The sequence below is a fragment of the Clavelina lepadiformis genome, chromosome 4, assembly GCF_947623445.1.
Source record: "Clavelina lepadiformis chromosome 4, kaClaLepa1.1, whole genome shotgun sequence".
In the NCBI taxonomy this organism is placed as follows: Eukaryota; Metazoa; Chordata; class Ascidiacea; order Aplousobranchia; family Clavelinidae; genus Clavelina; species Clavelina lepadiformis.
Window position 1 is genome coordinate 18528840 of NC_135243.1, and position 11830 is coordinate 18540669.

Consider the following 11830-nt stretch of genomic DNA (forward strand, 5'->3'; position numbering starts at 1 on the left):
ATTCGATTGCATAGGAAGTTTGACAAAGACAAACAATTGCTAGAAATTTGATTGAAATATACAGCATGACTAAAATGCTTACAACACCCGGTATTCCCAGGCGGTCACCCATCCAAGTACTAACCGGGCCCGAGGTTGCTTAACTTCCGAGATCGAACGAGATCGGATCTACTCAACCTGGTATGATCGTAGGCGATTTCAAAAGAAAGAAAATGGCTTTTTCAATTATAATTCGATTGCATAGGAAGTTTGACAAAAGCAAACAGTTGCTAGAAATTTCATTGAAATATACAGCATGAATAAAATGCTTACAACACCCGGTATTCCCAGGCGGTCACCCATCCAAGTACTAACCGGGCCCGAGGTTGCTTAACTTCCAAGATCGAACGAGATCGGGTCTACTCAACCTGGTATGGTCGTAGGCGTTTTCAAAAGAAAGAAAGTGGCTTTTTCAATTATAATTCGATTGCATAGGAAGTTTGACAAATGCAAACAGTTGCTAGAAATTTCATTGAAATATACAGCATGACTAAAATGCTTACAACACCCGGTATTCCCAGGCGGTCACCCATCCAAGTACTAACCGGGCCCGAGGTTGCTTAACTTCCGAGATCGAACGAGATCGGCTCTACTCAACCTGGTATGGTCGTAGACGATTTCAAAAAAAAGAAAATGGCCTTTTCAATTATAATTCGATTGCATAGGAAATTCAAAAACGCAAACAGTTGCTATAAATTTCATTGAAATATACAGCATGACTAAAATGCTTACAACACCCGGTATTCCCAGGCGGTCACCCATCCAAGTACTAACCGGGCCCGAGGTTGCTTAACTTCCGATATCGGGTATACTCAACCTGGTATGGTCGTAGGCGATTTCAAAAGAAAGAAAATGGCCTTTTCAATTATAATTCGATTGCATAGGAAGTTTGACAAAAGCAAACAGTTGCTATAAATTTGATTGAAATATACAGCATGACTAAAATGCTTACAACACCCGGTATTCCCAGGCGGTCACCCATCCAAGTACTAACCGGGCCCGAGGTTGCTTAACTTCCGAGATCGAACGAGATCGGGTCTACTCAACCTGGTATGGTCGTAGGCGATTCCAAAAGAAAGAAAATGGCCTTTTCAATTATAATTCGATTGCATAGAAAGTTTGACAAAGGCAAACAGTCGCTAGAAATTTGATTGAAATATACAGCATGACTAAAATGCTTACAACACCCGGTATTCCCAGGCGGTCACCCATCCAAGTACTAACCGGGCCCGAGGATGCTTAACATCCAAGATCGAACGAGATCGGGTCTACTCAACCTGGTATGGTCGTAGGCGATTTCAAAAGAAAGAAAATGGCCTTTTCAATTATAATTCGATTGCATAGGAAGTTAGACAAAAGCAAACAGTTGCTATAAATTTGATTGAAATATACAGCATGACTAAAATGCTTACAACACCCGGTATTCCCAGGCGGTCACCCATCCAAGTACTAACCGGGCCCGAGGTTGCTTAACTTCCGAGATCGAACGAGATCGGGTCTACTCAACCTGGTATGGTCGTAAGCGATTTCAAAAGAAAGAAAATGGCCTTTTCAATTATAATTCGATTGCATAAGAAATTTTACAAAGGCAAACAGTTGCTAGAAATTTCATTGAAATATACAGCATGACTAAAATGCTTACAACACCTGGTATTCCCAGGAGGTCACCCATCCAAGTACTAACCGGGCCCGAGGTTGCTTAACTTCCGAGATCGAACGAGATCGGGTCTACTCAACCTGGTATGGTCGTAGGCGATTTCAAAAGAAAGAAAATGGCCTTTTCAATTATAATTCGCTTGCATAGGAAATTCAAAAACGCAAACCGTTGCTAGAAATTTGATTGAAATATACAGCATGACTAAAATGCTTACAACACTCGGTATTCCCAGGCGGTCACCCATCCAAGTACTAACCGGGCCCGAGGTTGCTTAACTTCCGAGATCGAACGAGATCGGCTCTACTCAACCTGGTATGGTCGTAGACGATTTCAAAAGAAAGAAAATGGCCTTTTCAATTATAATTCGATTGCATAGGAAATTCAAAAACGCAAACAGTTGCTATAAATTTCATTGAAATATACAGCATGACTAAAATGCTTACAACACCCGGTATTCCCAGGCGGTCACCCATCCAAGTACTAACCGGGCCCGAGGTTGCTTAACTTCCGAGATCGGGTATACTCAACCTGGTATGGTCGTAGGCGATTTCAAAAGAAAGAAAATGGCCTTTTCAATTATAATTCGATTGCATAGGATGTTTGACAAAAGCAAACAGTTGCTATAAATTTGATTGAAATATACAGCATGACTAAAATGCTTACAACACCCGGTATTCCCAGGCGGTCACCCATCCAAGTACTAACCGGGCCCGAGGTTGCTTAACTTCCGAGATCGAACGAGATCGGGTCTACTCAACCTGGTATGGTCGTAGGCGATTCCAAAAGAAAGAAAATGGCCTTTTCAATTATAATTCGATTGCATAGAAAGTTTGACAAAGGCAAACAGTCGCTAGAAATTTGATTGAAATATACAGCATGACTAAAATGCTTACAACACCCGGTATTCCCAGGCGGTCACCCATCCAAGTACTAACCGGGCCCGAGGATGCTTAACATCCAAGATCGAACGAGATCGGGTCTACTCAACCTGGTATGGTCGTAGGCGATTTCAAAAGAAAGAAAATGGCTATTTCAATTATAATTCGATTGCATAGGAAGTTAGACAAAAGCAAACAGTTGCTATAAATTTGATTGAAATATACAGCATGACTAAAATGCTTACAACACCCGGTATTCCCAGGCGGTCACCCATCCAAGTACTAACCGGGCCCGAGGTTGCTTAACTTCCGAGATCGAACGAGATCGGGTCTACTCAACCTGGTATGGTCGTAGGCGAATTCAAAAGAAAGAAAATGGCCTTTTCAATTATAATTCGATTGCATAAGAAATTCAAAAACGCAAACAGTTGCTATAAATTTGATTGAAATATACAGCATGACTAAAATGCTTACAACACCCGGTATTCCCAGGCGGTCACCCATCCAAGTACTAACCGGGCCCGAGGTTGCTTAACTTCCGAGATCGAACGAAATCGTTCTACTCAACCTGGTATGGTCGTAAGCGATTTCAAAAGTAAGAAAATGGCCTTTTCAATTATAATTCGATTGCATAAGAAATTTTACAAAGGCAAACAGTTGCTAGAAATTTCATTGAAATATACAGCATGACTAAAATGCTTACAACACCTGGTATTCCCAGGCGGTCACCCATCCAAGTACTAACCGGGCCCGAGGTTGTTTAACTTCCGAGATCGAACGAGATCGGGTCTACTCAACCTGGTATGGTCGTAGGCGATTTCAAAAGAAAGAAAATGGCCTTTTCAATTATAATTCGCTTGCATAGGAAATTCAAAAACGCAAACCGTTGCTAGAAATTTGATTGAAATATACAGCATGACTAAAATGCTTACAACACCCGGTATTCCCAGGCGGTCACCCATCCAAGTACTAACCGGGCCCGAGGTTGCTTAACTTCCGAGATCGAACGAGATCGGGTCTACTCAACCTGGTATGGTCGTAGGCGATTTCAAAAGAAAGAAAATGGCCTTTTCAATTATAATTCGATTGCATAGAGAGTTTGACAAAGGCAAACAATTGCTAGAAATTTGATTGAAATAAACAGCATGACTAAAATGCTTACAACACCCGGTATTCCCAGGCGGTCACCCATCCAAGTACTAACCGGGCCCGAGGTTGCTTAACTTCCGAGATCGAACGAGATCGGGTCTACTCAACCTGGTATGGTCGTAGACGATTTCAAAAGAAAGAAAATGGCCTTTTCAATTATAATTCGATTGCATAGGAAATTCAAAAACGCAAACAATTGCTATAAATTTCATTGAAGTATACAGCATGACTAAAATGCTTACAACACCCAGTATTCCCAGGCGGTCACCCATCCAAGTACTAACCGGGCCCGAGGTTGCTTAACTTCCGAGATCGAACGAGATCGGGTCTACTCAACCTGGTATGGTCGTAGACGATTTCAAACGAAACAAAATGGCTTTTTCAATTATAATTCGATTGCATAGGATGTTTGACAAAGGCAAACAATTGCTAGAAATTTGATTGAAATATACAGCATGACTAAAATGCTTACAAACCCGGTATTCCCAGGCGGTCACCCATCCAAGTACTAACCGGGCTCGAGGTTGCTTAACTTCCGAGATCGAACGAGATCGGGTCTACTCAACCTGGTATGGTCGTAGGCGAATTCAAAAGAAAGAAAATGGCTTTTTCAATTATAATTCGATTGCACTGGAAATTCAAAAAGCCAACAGTTGCTAGAAATTTGATTGAAATATACAGCATGACTAAAATGCTTACAACACCCGGTATTCCCAGGCGGTCACCCATCCAAGTACTAACCGGGCTCGAGGTTGCTTAACTTCCGAGATCGAACGAGATCGGGTCTACTCAACCTGATATGGTCGTAGGCGTTTTCGAAAGAAAGAAAATGGCTTTTTCAATTATAATTCGATTGCATAAGAAGTTTGACAAAAGCAAAGAGTTGCTAGAAATTTGATTGAAATATACAGCATGACTAAAATGCTTACAACACCTGGTATTCCCAGGCGGTCACACATCCAAGTACTAACCGGGCTCGAGGTTGCTTAACTTCCGAGATCGAACGAGATCGGGTCTACTCAACCTGGTAATGTCGTAGGCGTTTTCGAAAGAAAGAAAATGGCTTTTTCAATTATAATTCGATTGCATAGGAAGTTTGACAAAGACAAACAGTTGCCAGAAATTTGATTGAAATATACAGCATGACTAAAATGCTTACAACACCCGGTATTCCCAGGCGGTCACTCATCCAAGTACTAACCGGGCCCGAGGTTGCTTAACTTCCAAGATCGAACGAGATCGGGTCTGCTCAACCTGGTATGGTCGTAGGCGATTTCAAAAGAAAGAAAATGGCCTTTTCAATTATAATTTGATTGCTTAGGAAATTCAAAAAGGCTAACAGTTGCTATAAATTTCATTGAAATATACAGCATGACTAAAATGCTTACAACACCCGGTATTCCCAGGCGGTCACCCATCCAAGTACTAACCGGGCCCGAGGTTGCTTAACTTCCGAGATCGAACGAGATCGGGTATACTCAACCTGGTATGGTCGTAGGCGATTTCAAAAGAAAGAAAATGGCCTTTTCAGTTATAATTCGATTGCATAGGAAATTCAAAAACGCAAACAGTTGCTAGAAATTTGATTGAAATATACAGCATGACTAAAATGCTTACAACACCCGGTATTCCCAGGCGGTCACCCATCCAAGTACTAACCGGGCCCGAGGTTGCTTAACTTCCAAGATCGAACGAGATCTGGTCTACTCAACCTGGTATGGTCGTAGACGATTTCAAAAGAAAGAAAATGGATTTTTCAATTATAATTCGATTGCATAGGATGTTTGACAAGGGCAAACAATTGCTAGAAATTTGATTGAAATATACAGCATGACTAAAATGCTTACAACACCCGGTATTCCCAGGCGGTCACCCATCCAAGTACTAACCGGGCTCGAGGTTGCTTAACTTCCGAGATCGAACGAGATCGGGTCTACTCAACCTGATATGGTCGTAGGCGTTTTCGAAAGAAAGAAAATGGCTTTTTCAATTATAATTCGATTGCATAGGAAGTTTGACAAAAGCAAACAGTTGCTAGAAATTTGATTGAAATATACAGCATGACTAAAATGCTTACAACACCTGGTATTCCCAGGCGGTCACCCATCCAAGTACTAACCGGGCTCGAGGTTGCTTAACTTCCGAGATCGAACGAGATCGGGTCTACTCAACCTGGTATGGTCGTAGGCGTTTTCGAAAGAAAGAAAATGGCTTTTTCAATTATAATTCGATTGCATAGGAAGTTTGACAAAGACAAACAGTTGCCAGAAATTTGATTGAAATATACAGCATGACTAAAATGCTTACAACACCCGGTATTCCCAGGCGGTCACCCATCCAAGTACTAACCGGGCCCGATGTTGCTTAACTTCCAAGATCGAACGAGATCGGGTCTGCTCAACCTGGTATGGTCGTAGGCGATTTCAAAAGAAAGAAAATGGCCTTTTCAATTATAATTTGATTGCATAGGAAATTCAAAAAGGCTAACAGTTGCTAGAAATTTCATTGAAATATACAGCATGACTAAAATGCTTACAACACCCGGTATTCCCAGGCGGTCACCCATCCAAGTACTAACCGGGCCCGAGGTTGCTTAACTTCCGAGATCGAACGAGATCGGGTATACTCAACCTGGTATGGTCGTAGGCGATTTCAAAAGAAAGAAAATGGCCTTTTCAGTTATAATTCGATTGCATAGGAAATTCAAAAACGCAAACAGTTGCTAGAAATTGGATTGAAATATACAGCATGACTAAAATGCTTACAACACCCGGTATTCCCAGGCGGTCACCCATCCAAGTACTAACCGGGCCCGAGGTTGCTTAACTTCCAAGATCGAACGAGATCGGGTCTACTCAACCTGGTATGGTCGTAGACGATTTCAAAAGAAAGAAAATGGATTTTTCAATTATAATTCGATTGCATAGGATGTTTGACAAAGGCAAACAATTGCTAGAAATTTGATTGAAATATACAGCATGACTAAAATGCTTACAACACCCGGTATTCCCAGGCGGTCACCCATCCAAGTACTAACCGGGCCCGAGGTTGCTTAACTTCCGAGTTCGAACGAGATCGGGTTTCCTCAACCTGATATGGTCGTAGACGATTTCAAAAGAAAGAAAATGGCTTTTTCAATTATAATTCGATTGCATAGGATGTTTGACAAAGACAAACAATTGCTAGAAATTTGATTGAAATAAACAGCATGACTAAAATGCTTACAACACCCGGTATTCCCAGGCGGTCACCCATCCAAGTACTAACCGGGCCCGAGGTTGCTTAACTTCCGAGATCGAACGAGATCGGGTCTACTCCACGTGGTATGGTCGTAGGCGATTCCAAAAAAAAGAAAATGGCCTTTTCAATTATAATTCGATTGCATAGGAAATTCAAAAACGCAAACAGTTGCTAGAAATTTGATTGAAATATACAGCATGACTAAAATGCTTACAACACCCGGTATTCCCAGGCGGTCACCCATCCAAGTACTAACCGGGCCCGAGGTTGCTTAACTTCCGAGATCGAACGAGATCGGGTCTACTCAACCTGGTATGGTCGTAGACGATTTCAAACGAAACAAAATGGTTTTTTCAATTATAATTCGATTGCATAGGATGTTTGACAAAGGCAAACAATTGCTAGAAATTTGATTGAAATATACAGCATGACTAAAATGCTTACAACACCTGGTATTCCCAGGCGGTCACCCATCCAAGTACTAACCGGGCCCGAGGTTGCTTAACTTCCGAGATCGAACGAGATCGGGGCTACTCAACCTGGTATGGTCGTAAGCGATTTCAAAAGAAAGAAAATGGCTTTTTTAATTATAATTCGATTGCATAGGAAGTTTGACAAAAGCAAACAGTTGCTAGAAATTTTATTGAAATATACAGCATGACTAAAATGCTTACAACACCCGGTATTCCCAGGCGGTCACCCATCCAAGTACTAACCGGGCCCGAGGTTGCTTAACTTCCGAGATCGAACGAGATCGGGTCTACTCAACCTGGTATGGTCGTAGGCGATTTCAAAAGAAAGAAAATGGCCTTTTCAATTATAATTCGATTGCATAAGAAATTCAAAAACGCAAACAGTTGCTAGAAATTTGATTGAAATATACAGCATGACTAAAATGCTTACAACACCCGGTATTCCCAGGCGGTCACCCATCCAAGTACTAACCGGGCCCGAGGTTGCTTAACTTCCAAGATCGAACGAGATCGGGTCTACTCAACCTGGTATGGTCGTAGACGATTTCAAAAGAAAGAAAATGGCTTTTTCAATTATAATTCGATTGCATAGGATGTTTGACAAAGGCAAACAATTGATAGAAATTTGATTGAAATATACAGCATGACTAAAATGCTTACAACACCCGGTATTCCCAGGCGGTCACCCATCCAAGTACTAACCGGGCCCGAGGTTGCTTAACTTCCGAGATCGAACGAGATCGGGTCTACTCAACCTGATATGGTCGTAGACGATTTCAAAAGAAAGAAAATGGCTTTTTCAATTATAATTCGATTGCATAGGATGTTTGACAAAGACAAACAATTGCTAGAAATTTGATTGAAATAAACAGCATGACTAAAATGCTTACAACACCCGGTATTCCCAGGCGGTCACCCATCCAAGTACTAACCGGGCCCGAGCTTGCTTAACTTCCGAGATCGAACGAGATCGGGTCTACTCCACGTGGTATGGTCGTAGGCGATTCCAAAAGAAAGAAAATGGCCTTTTCAATTATAATTCGATTGCATAGGAAATTCAAAAACGCAAACAGTTGCTAGAAATTTGATTGAAATATACAGCATGACTAAAATGCTTACAACACCCGGTATTCCCAGGCGGTCACCCATCCAAGTACTAACCGGGCCCGAGGTTGCTTAACTTCCAAGATCGAACGAGATCGGGTCTACTCAACCTGGTATGGTCGTACACGATTTCAAACGAAACAAAATGGCTTTTTCAATTATAATTCGATTGCATAGGATGTTTGACAAAGGCAAACAATTGCTAGAAATTTGATTGAAATATACAGCATGACTAAAATGCTTACAACACCCGGTATTCCCAGGCGGTCACCCATCCAAGTACTAACCGGGCCCGAGGTTGCTTAACTTCCGAGATCGAACGAGATCGGGTCTACTCAACCTGATATGGTCGTAGGCGATTTCAAAAGAAAGAAAATGGCCTTTTCAATTATAATTCGATTGCATAGAAAGTTTGACAAAAGCAAACAGTCGCTAGAAATTTGATTGAAATATACAGCATGACTAAAATGCTTACAACACCCGGTATTCCCAGGCGGTCACCCATCCAAGTACTAACCGGGCTCGAGGTTGCTTAACTTCCGAGATCGAACGAGATCGGGTCTACTCAACCTGGTATGGTCGTAGGCGAATTCAAAAGAAAGAAAATGGCTTTTTCAATTATAATTCGATTGCACTGGAAATTCAAAAAGCAAACAGTTGCTAGAAATTTGATTGAAATATACAGCATGACTAAAATGCTTACAACACCCGGTATTCCCAGGCGGTCACCCATCCAAGTACTAACCGGGCTCGAGGTTGCTTAACTTCCGAGATCGAACGAGATCGGGTCTACTCAACCTGGTATGGTCGTAGGCGTTTTCGAAAGAAAGAAAATGGCTTTTTCAATTATAATTCGATTGCATAGGAAGTTTGACAAAAGCAAACAGTTGCTAGAAATTTTATTGAAATAAACAGCATGACTAAAATGCTTACAACACCCGGTATTCCCAGGCGGTCACCCATCCAAGTACTAACCGGGCCCGAGCTTGCTTAACTTCCGAGATCGAACGAGATCGGGTCTACTCCACGTGGTATGGTCGTAGGCGATTCCAAAAGAAAGAAAATGGCCTTTTCAATTATAATTCGATTGCATAGGAAATTCAAAAACGCAAACAGTTGCTAGAAATTTGATTGAAATATACAGCATGACTAAAATGCTTGCAACACCCGGTATTCCCAGGCGGTCACCCATCCAAGTACTAACCGGGCCCGAGGTTGCTTAACTTCACTTAACTTTTCAATTATGATTTGATTGCATAGGAAATTCAAAAAGGCTAACAGTTGCTATAAATTTCATTGAAATATACAGCATGACTAAAATGCTTACAACACCCGGTATTCCCAGGCGGTCACCCAACCAAGTACTAACCGGGCCCGAGGTTGCTTAACTTCCGAGATCGAACGAGATCGGGTATACTCAACCTGGTATGGTCGTAGGCGATTTCAAAAGAAAGAAAATGGCCTTTTCAGTTATAATTCGATTGCATAGGAAATTCAAAAACGCAAACAGTTGCTAGAAATTTGATTGAAATATACAGCATGACTAAAATGCTTACAACACCCGGTATTCCCAGGCGGTCACCCATCCAAGTACTAACCGGGCCCGAGGTTGCTTAACTTCCAAGATCGAACGAGATCGGGTCTACTCAACCTGGTATGGTCGTAGACGATTTCAAAAGAAAGAAAATGGATTTTTCAATTATAATTCGATTGCATAGGATGTTTGACAAAGGCAAACAATTGCTAGAAATTTGATTGAAATATACAGCATGACTAAAATGCTTACAACGCCCGGTATTCCCAGGCGGTCATCCATCCAAGTACTAACCGGGCCCGAGGTTGCTTAACTTCCGAGATCGAACGAGATCGGGGCTACTCAACCTGGTATGGTCGTAAGCGATTTCAAAAGAAAGAAAATGGCTTTTTTAATTATAATTCGATTGCATAGGAAGTTTGACAAAAGCAAACAGTTGCTAGAAATTTTATTGAAATATACAGCATGACTAAAATGCTTACAACACCCGGTATTCCCAGGCGGTCACCCATCCAAGTACTAACCGGGCCCGAGGTTGCTTAACTTCCGAGATCGAACGAGATCGGGTCTACTCAACCTGATATGGTCGTAGGCGATTTCAAAAGAAAGAAAATGGCCTTTTCAATTATAATTCGATTGCATAAGAAATTCAAAAACGCAAACAGTTGCTAGAAATTTGATTGAAATATACAGCATGACTAAAATGCTTACAACACCCGGTATTCCCAGGCGGTCACCCATCCAAGTACTAACCGGGCCCGAGCTTGCTTAACTTCCGAGATCGAACGAGATTGGGTCTACTCCACGTGGTATGGTCGTAGGCGATTCCAAAAGAAAGAAAATGGCCTTTTCAATTATAATTCGATTGCATAGGAAATTCAAAAACGCAAACAGTTGCTAGAAATTTGATTGAAATATACAGCATGACTAAAATGCTTGCAACACCCGGTATTCCCAGGCGGTCACCCATCCAAGTACTAACCGGGTCCGAGGTTGCTTAACTTCCGAGATCGAACGAGATCGGGTCTACTCAACCTGATATGGTCGTAGACGATTTCAAAAGAAAGAAAATGGCTTTTTCAATTATAATTCGATTGCATAGGATGTTTGACAAAGACAAACAATTGCTATAAATTTGATTGAAATAAACAGCATGACTAAAATGCTTACAACACCCGGTATTCCCAGGCGGTCACCCATCCAAGTACTAACCGGGCCCGAGCTTGCTTAACTTCCGAGATCGAACGAGATCGGGTCTACTCCACGTAGTATGGTCGTAGGCGATTCCAAAAGAAAGAAAATGGCCTTTTCAATTATAATTCGATTGCACAGGAAATTCAAAAACGCAAACAGTTGCTACAAATTTGATTGAAATATACAGCATAAATAAAAAGCTTACAACACCCGGTATTCCCAGACGGTCACCATCCAAGTATTAACCGGGCCCGATCGGTTGCTTAACTTCCGAGCTCGGGTCTACTCAACCTGGTATGGTCGTAGGCGATTTCAAAATAAAGAAAATGGCCTTTTTAACTATACTTCGATTGCATAGGAAGTTTGACAAAGGCAAACAGTTGCTATAAATTTGATTGAAATATACAGCATGACTTAAATGCTTACAACACCCGGTATTCCCAGGCGGTCACCCATCCAACTACTAAGCGGGGTCTAAGGTTACTTAACTTTGTAGAATGTATTTGTTGAACCTTGTATGGTCATTGGTTTGTTAGTTGGTTTTTAAAAACAGAAATTTTCT

At 41.6% G+C, this 11830-nt stretch overlaps 38 non-coding genes and 11 pseudogenes across 38 annotated transcripts; all 49 read right to left on the reverse strand.

Moving 5' to 3' along the window:
* Positions 1–75: 75 nt before the first annotated feature.
* On the reverse strand, positions 76–194 carry LOC143454128 (5S ribosomal RNA). The gene has a single exon (XR_013115768.1). It is a non-coding gene; the product is annotated as a 5S ribosomal RNA (ribosomal RNA).
* Positions 195–305: 111 nt separating this feature from the next.
* On the reverse strand, positions 306–424 carry LOC143453991 (5S ribosomal RNA). The gene has a single exon (XR_013115637.1). It is a non-coding gene; the product is annotated as a 5S ribosomal RNA (ribosomal RNA).
* A 111-nt stretch (positions 425–535) lies between these two features.
* Positions 536–654, reverse strand: LOC143454571 (5S ribosomal RNA). Its single transcript, XR_013116187.1, has one exon. It is a non-coding gene; the product is annotated as a 5S ribosomal RNA (ribosomal RNA).
* Positions 655–764: 110 nt separating this feature from the next.
* LOC143456249 (5S ribosomal RNA) lies at positions 765–873 on the reverse strand (annotated as a pseudogene).
* A 111-nt stretch (positions 874–984) lies between these two features.
* LOC143456736 (5S ribosomal RNA) lies at positions 985–1103 on the reverse strand. The gene has a single exon (XR_013117081.1). It is a non-coding gene; the product is annotated as a 5S ribosomal RNA (ribosomal RNA).
* A 111-nt stretch (positions 1104–1214) lies between these two features.
* On the reverse strand, positions 1215–1333 carry LOC143455275 (5S ribosomal RNA). Its single transcript, XR_013116859.1, has one exon. It is a non-coding gene; the product is annotated as a 5S ribosomal RNA (ribosomal RNA).
* A 111-nt stretch (positions 1334–1444) lies between these two features.
* LOC143455610 (5S ribosomal RNA) lies at positions 1445–1563 on the reverse strand. The gene has a single exon (XR_013116971.1). It is a non-coding gene; the product is annotated as a 5S ribosomal RNA (ribosomal RNA).
* Positions 1564–1674: 111 nt separating this feature from the next.
* LOC143457490 (5S ribosomal RNA) lies at positions 1675–1793 on the reverse strand. Its single transcript, XR_013117186.1, has one exon. It is a non-coding gene; the product is annotated as a 5S ribosomal RNA (ribosomal RNA).
* Positions 1794–1903: 110 nt separating this feature from the next.
* On the reverse strand, positions 1904–2022 carry LOC143455458 (5S ribosomal RNA; annotated as a pseudogene).
* Positions 2023–2132: 110 nt separating this feature from the next.
* LOC143455771 (5S ribosomal RNA) lies at positions 2133–2241 on the reverse strand (annotated as a pseudogene).
* A 111-nt stretch (positions 2242–2352) lies between these two features.
* Positions 2353–2471, reverse strand: LOC143456748 (5S ribosomal RNA). The gene has a single exon (XR_013117082.1). It is a non-coding gene; the product is annotated as a 5S ribosomal RNA (ribosomal RNA).
* A 111-nt stretch (positions 2472–2582) lies between these two features.
* Positions 2583–2701, reverse strand: LOC143455276 (5S ribosomal RNA). The gene has a single exon (XR_013116860.1). It is a non-coding gene; the product is annotated as a 5S ribosomal RNA (ribosomal RNA).
* A 111-nt stretch (positions 2702–2812) lies between these two features.
* Positions 2813–2931, reverse strand: LOC143456759 (5S ribosomal RNA). Its single transcript, XR_013117083.1, has one exon. It is a non-coding gene; the product is annotated as a 5S ribosomal RNA (ribosomal RNA).
* A 110-nt stretch (positions 2932–3041) lies between these two features.
* On the reverse strand, positions 3042–3159 carry LOC143455501 (5S ribosomal RNA; annotated as a pseudogene).
* Positions 3160–3270: 111 nt separating this feature from the next.
* LOC143457162 (5S ribosomal RNA) lies at positions 3271–3389 on the reverse strand. The gene has a single exon (XR_013117124.1). It is a non-coding gene; the product is annotated as a 5S ribosomal RNA (ribosomal RNA).
* Positions 3390–3499: 110 nt separating this feature from the next.
* LOC143456771 (5S ribosomal RNA) lies at positions 3500–3618 on the reverse strand. The gene has a single exon (XR_013117084.1). It is a non-coding gene; the product is annotated as a 5S ribosomal RNA (ribosomal RNA).
* A 111-nt stretch (positions 3619–3729) lies between these two features.
* Positions 3730–3848, reverse strand: LOC143458025 (5S ribosomal RNA). The gene has a single exon (XR_013117665.1). It is a non-coding gene; the product is annotated as a 5S ribosomal RNA (ribosomal RNA).
* A 110-nt stretch (positions 3849–3958) lies between these two features.
* On the reverse strand, positions 3959–4077 carry LOC143454123 (5S ribosomal RNA). The gene has a single exon (XR_013115763.1). It is a non-coding gene; the product is annotated as a 5S ribosomal RNA (ribosomal RNA).
* A 111-nt stretch (positions 4078–4188) lies between these two features.
* On the reverse strand, positions 4189–4306 carry LOC143456116 (5S ribosomal RNA; annotated as a pseudogene).
* A 109-nt stretch (positions 4307–4415) lies between these two features.
* On the reverse strand, positions 4416–4534 carry LOC143457615 (5S ribosomal RNA). The gene has a single exon (XR_013117303.1). It is a non-coding gene; the product is annotated as a 5S ribosomal RNA (ribosomal RNA).
* A 111-nt stretch (positions 4535–4645) lies between these two features.
* Positions 4646–4764, reverse strand: LOC143456184 (5S ribosomal RNA; annotated as a pseudogene).
* Positions 4765–4875: 111 nt separating this feature from the next.
* LOC143455137 (5S ribosomal RNA) lies at positions 4876–4994 on the reverse strand. Its single transcript, XR_013116729.1, has one exon. It is a non-coding gene; the product is annotated as a 5S ribosomal RNA (ribosomal RNA).
* A 110-nt stretch (positions 4995–5104) lies between these two features.
* Positions 5105–5223, reverse strand: LOC143456075 (5S ribosomal RNA). Its single transcript, XR_013117018.1, has one exon. It is a non-coding gene; the product is annotated as a 5S ribosomal RNA (ribosomal RNA).
* Positions 5224–5333: 110 nt separating this feature from the next.
* Positions 5334–5452, reverse strand: LOC143455225 (5S ribosomal RNA). Its single transcript, XR_013116812.1, has one exon. It is a non-coding gene; the product is annotated as a 5S ribosomal RNA (ribosomal RNA).
* A 111-nt stretch (positions 5453–5563) lies between these two features.
* On the reverse strand, positions 5564–5682 carry LOC143457627 (5S ribosomal RNA). The gene has a single exon (XR_013117314.1). It is a non-coding gene; the product is annotated as a 5S ribosomal RNA (ribosomal RNA).
* A 111-nt stretch (positions 5683–5793) lies between these two features.
* Positions 5794–5912, reverse strand: LOC143454024 (5S ribosomal RNA). The gene has a single exon (XR_013115669.1). It is a non-coding gene; the product is annotated as a 5S ribosomal RNA (ribosomal RNA).
* Positions 5913–6023: 111 nt separating this feature from the next.
* Positions 6024–6142, reverse strand: LOC143455281 (5S ribosomal RNA). Its single transcript, XR_013116865.1, has one exon. It is a non-coding gene; the product is annotated as a 5S ribosomal RNA (ribosomal RNA).
* A 110-nt stretch (positions 6143–6252) lies between these two features.
* LOC143456192 (5S ribosomal RNA) lies at positions 6253–6371 on the reverse strand. Its single transcript, XR_013117030.1, has one exon. It is a non-coding gene; the product is annotated as a 5S ribosomal RNA (ribosomal RNA).
* Positions 6372–6481: 110 nt separating this feature from the next.
* Positions 6482–6600, reverse strand: LOC143454295 (5S ribosomal RNA). Its single transcript, XR_013115926.1, has one exon. It is a non-coding gene; the product is annotated as a 5S ribosomal RNA (ribosomal RNA).
* A 111-nt stretch (positions 6601–6711) lies between these two features.
* On the reverse strand, positions 6712–6830 carry LOC143453994 (5S ribosomal RNA). The gene has a single exon (XR_013115640.1). It is a non-coding gene; the product is annotated as a 5S ribosomal RNA (ribosomal RNA).
* A 111-nt stretch (positions 6831–6941) lies between these two features.
* On the reverse strand, positions 6942–7060 carry LOC143455310 (5S ribosomal RNA). The gene has a single exon (XR_013116893.1). It is a non-coding gene; the product is annotated as a 5S ribosomal RNA (ribosomal RNA).
* A 110-nt stretch (positions 7061–7170) lies between these two features.
* LOC143458026 (5S ribosomal RNA) lies at positions 7171–7289 on the reverse strand. The gene has a single exon (XR_013117666.1). It is a non-coding gene; the product is annotated as a 5S ribosomal RNA (ribosomal RNA).
* Positions 7290–7400: 111 nt separating this feature from the next.
* LOC143457609 (5S ribosomal RNA) lies at positions 7401–7519 on the reverse strand. The gene has a single exon (XR_013117297.1). It is a non-coding gene; the product is annotated as a 5S ribosomal RNA (ribosomal RNA).
* A 111-nt stretch (positions 7520–7630) lies between these two features.
* LOC143456784 (5S ribosomal RNA) lies at positions 7631–7749 on the reverse strand. The gene has a single exon (XR_013117087.1). It is a non-coding gene; the product is annotated as a 5S ribosomal RNA (ribosomal RNA).
* A 110-nt stretch (positions 7750–7859) lies between these two features.
* LOC143454297 (5S ribosomal RNA) lies at positions 7860–7978 on the reverse strand. Its single transcript, XR_013115928.1, has one exon. It is a non-coding gene; the product is annotated as a 5S ribosomal RNA (ribosomal RNA).
* Positions 7979–8089: 111 nt separating this feature from the next.
* LOC143454124 (5S ribosomal RNA) lies at positions 8090–8208 on the reverse strand. The gene has a single exon (XR_013115764.1). It is a non-coding gene; the product is annotated as a 5S ribosomal RNA (ribosomal RNA).
* Positions 8209–8319: 111 nt separating this feature from the next.
* LOC143455814 (5S ribosomal RNA) lies at positions 8320–8438 on the reverse strand (annotated as a pseudogene).
* Positions 8439–8548: 110 nt separating this feature from the next.
* On the reverse strand, positions 8549–8667 carry LOC143454372 (5S ribosomal RNA). Its single transcript, XR_013115999.1, has one exon. It is a non-coding gene; the product is annotated as a 5S ribosomal RNA (ribosomal RNA).
* Positions 8668–8778: 111 nt separating this feature from the next.
* On the reverse strand, positions 8779–8897 carry LOC143453787 (5S ribosomal RNA). The gene has a single exon (XR_013115440.1). It is a non-coding gene; the product is annotated as a 5S ribosomal RNA (ribosomal RNA).
* A 111-nt stretch (positions 8898–9008) lies between these two features.
* LOC143454267 (5S ribosomal RNA) lies at positions 9009–9127 on the reverse strand. Its single transcript, XR_013115900.1, has one exon. It is a non-coding gene; the product is annotated as a 5S ribosomal RNA (ribosomal RNA).
* Positions 9128–9236: 109 nt separating this feature from the next.
* LOC143454268 (5S ribosomal RNA) lies at positions 9237–9355 on the reverse strand. Its single transcript, XR_013115901.1, has one exon. It is a non-coding gene; the product is annotated as a 5S ribosomal RNA (ribosomal RNA).
* A 111-nt stretch (positions 9356–9466) lies between these two features.
* On the reverse strand, positions 9467–9585 carry LOC143455816 (5S ribosomal RNA; annotated as a pseudogene).
* A 275-nt stretch (positions 9586–9860) lies between these two features.
* Positions 9861–9979, reverse strand: LOC143457727 (5S ribosomal RNA). Its single transcript, XR_013117408.1, has one exon. It is a non-coding gene; the product is annotated as a 5S ribosomal RNA (ribosomal RNA).
* Positions 9980–10089: 110 nt separating this feature from the next.
* Positions 10090–10208, reverse strand: LOC143454298 (5S ribosomal RNA). The gene has a single exon (XR_013115929.1). It is a non-coding gene; the product is annotated as a 5S ribosomal RNA (ribosomal RNA).
* A 111-nt stretch (positions 10209–10319) lies between these two features.
* On the reverse strand, positions 10320–10438 carry LOC143454196 (5S ribosomal RNA). Its single transcript, XR_013115831.1, has one exon. It is a non-coding gene; the product is annotated as a 5S ribosomal RNA (ribosomal RNA).
* Positions 10439–10549: 111 nt separating this feature from the next.
* LOC143453788 (5S ribosomal RNA) lies at positions 10550–10668 on the reverse strand. The gene has a single exon (XR_013115441.1). It is a non-coding gene; the product is annotated as a 5S ribosomal RNA (ribosomal RNA).
* A 110-nt stretch (positions 10669–10778) lies between these two features.
* Positions 10779–10897, reverse strand: LOC143456591 (5S ribosomal RNA; annotated as a pseudogene).
* Positions 10898–11007: 110 nt separating this feature from the next.
* LOC143455461 (5S ribosomal RNA) lies at positions 11008–11126 on the reverse strand (annotated as a pseudogene).
* A 111-nt stretch (positions 11127–11237) lies between these two features.
* Positions 11238–11356, reverse strand: LOC143456210 (5S ribosomal RNA; annotated as a pseudogene).
* Positions 11357–11830: the final 474 nt, after the last annotated feature.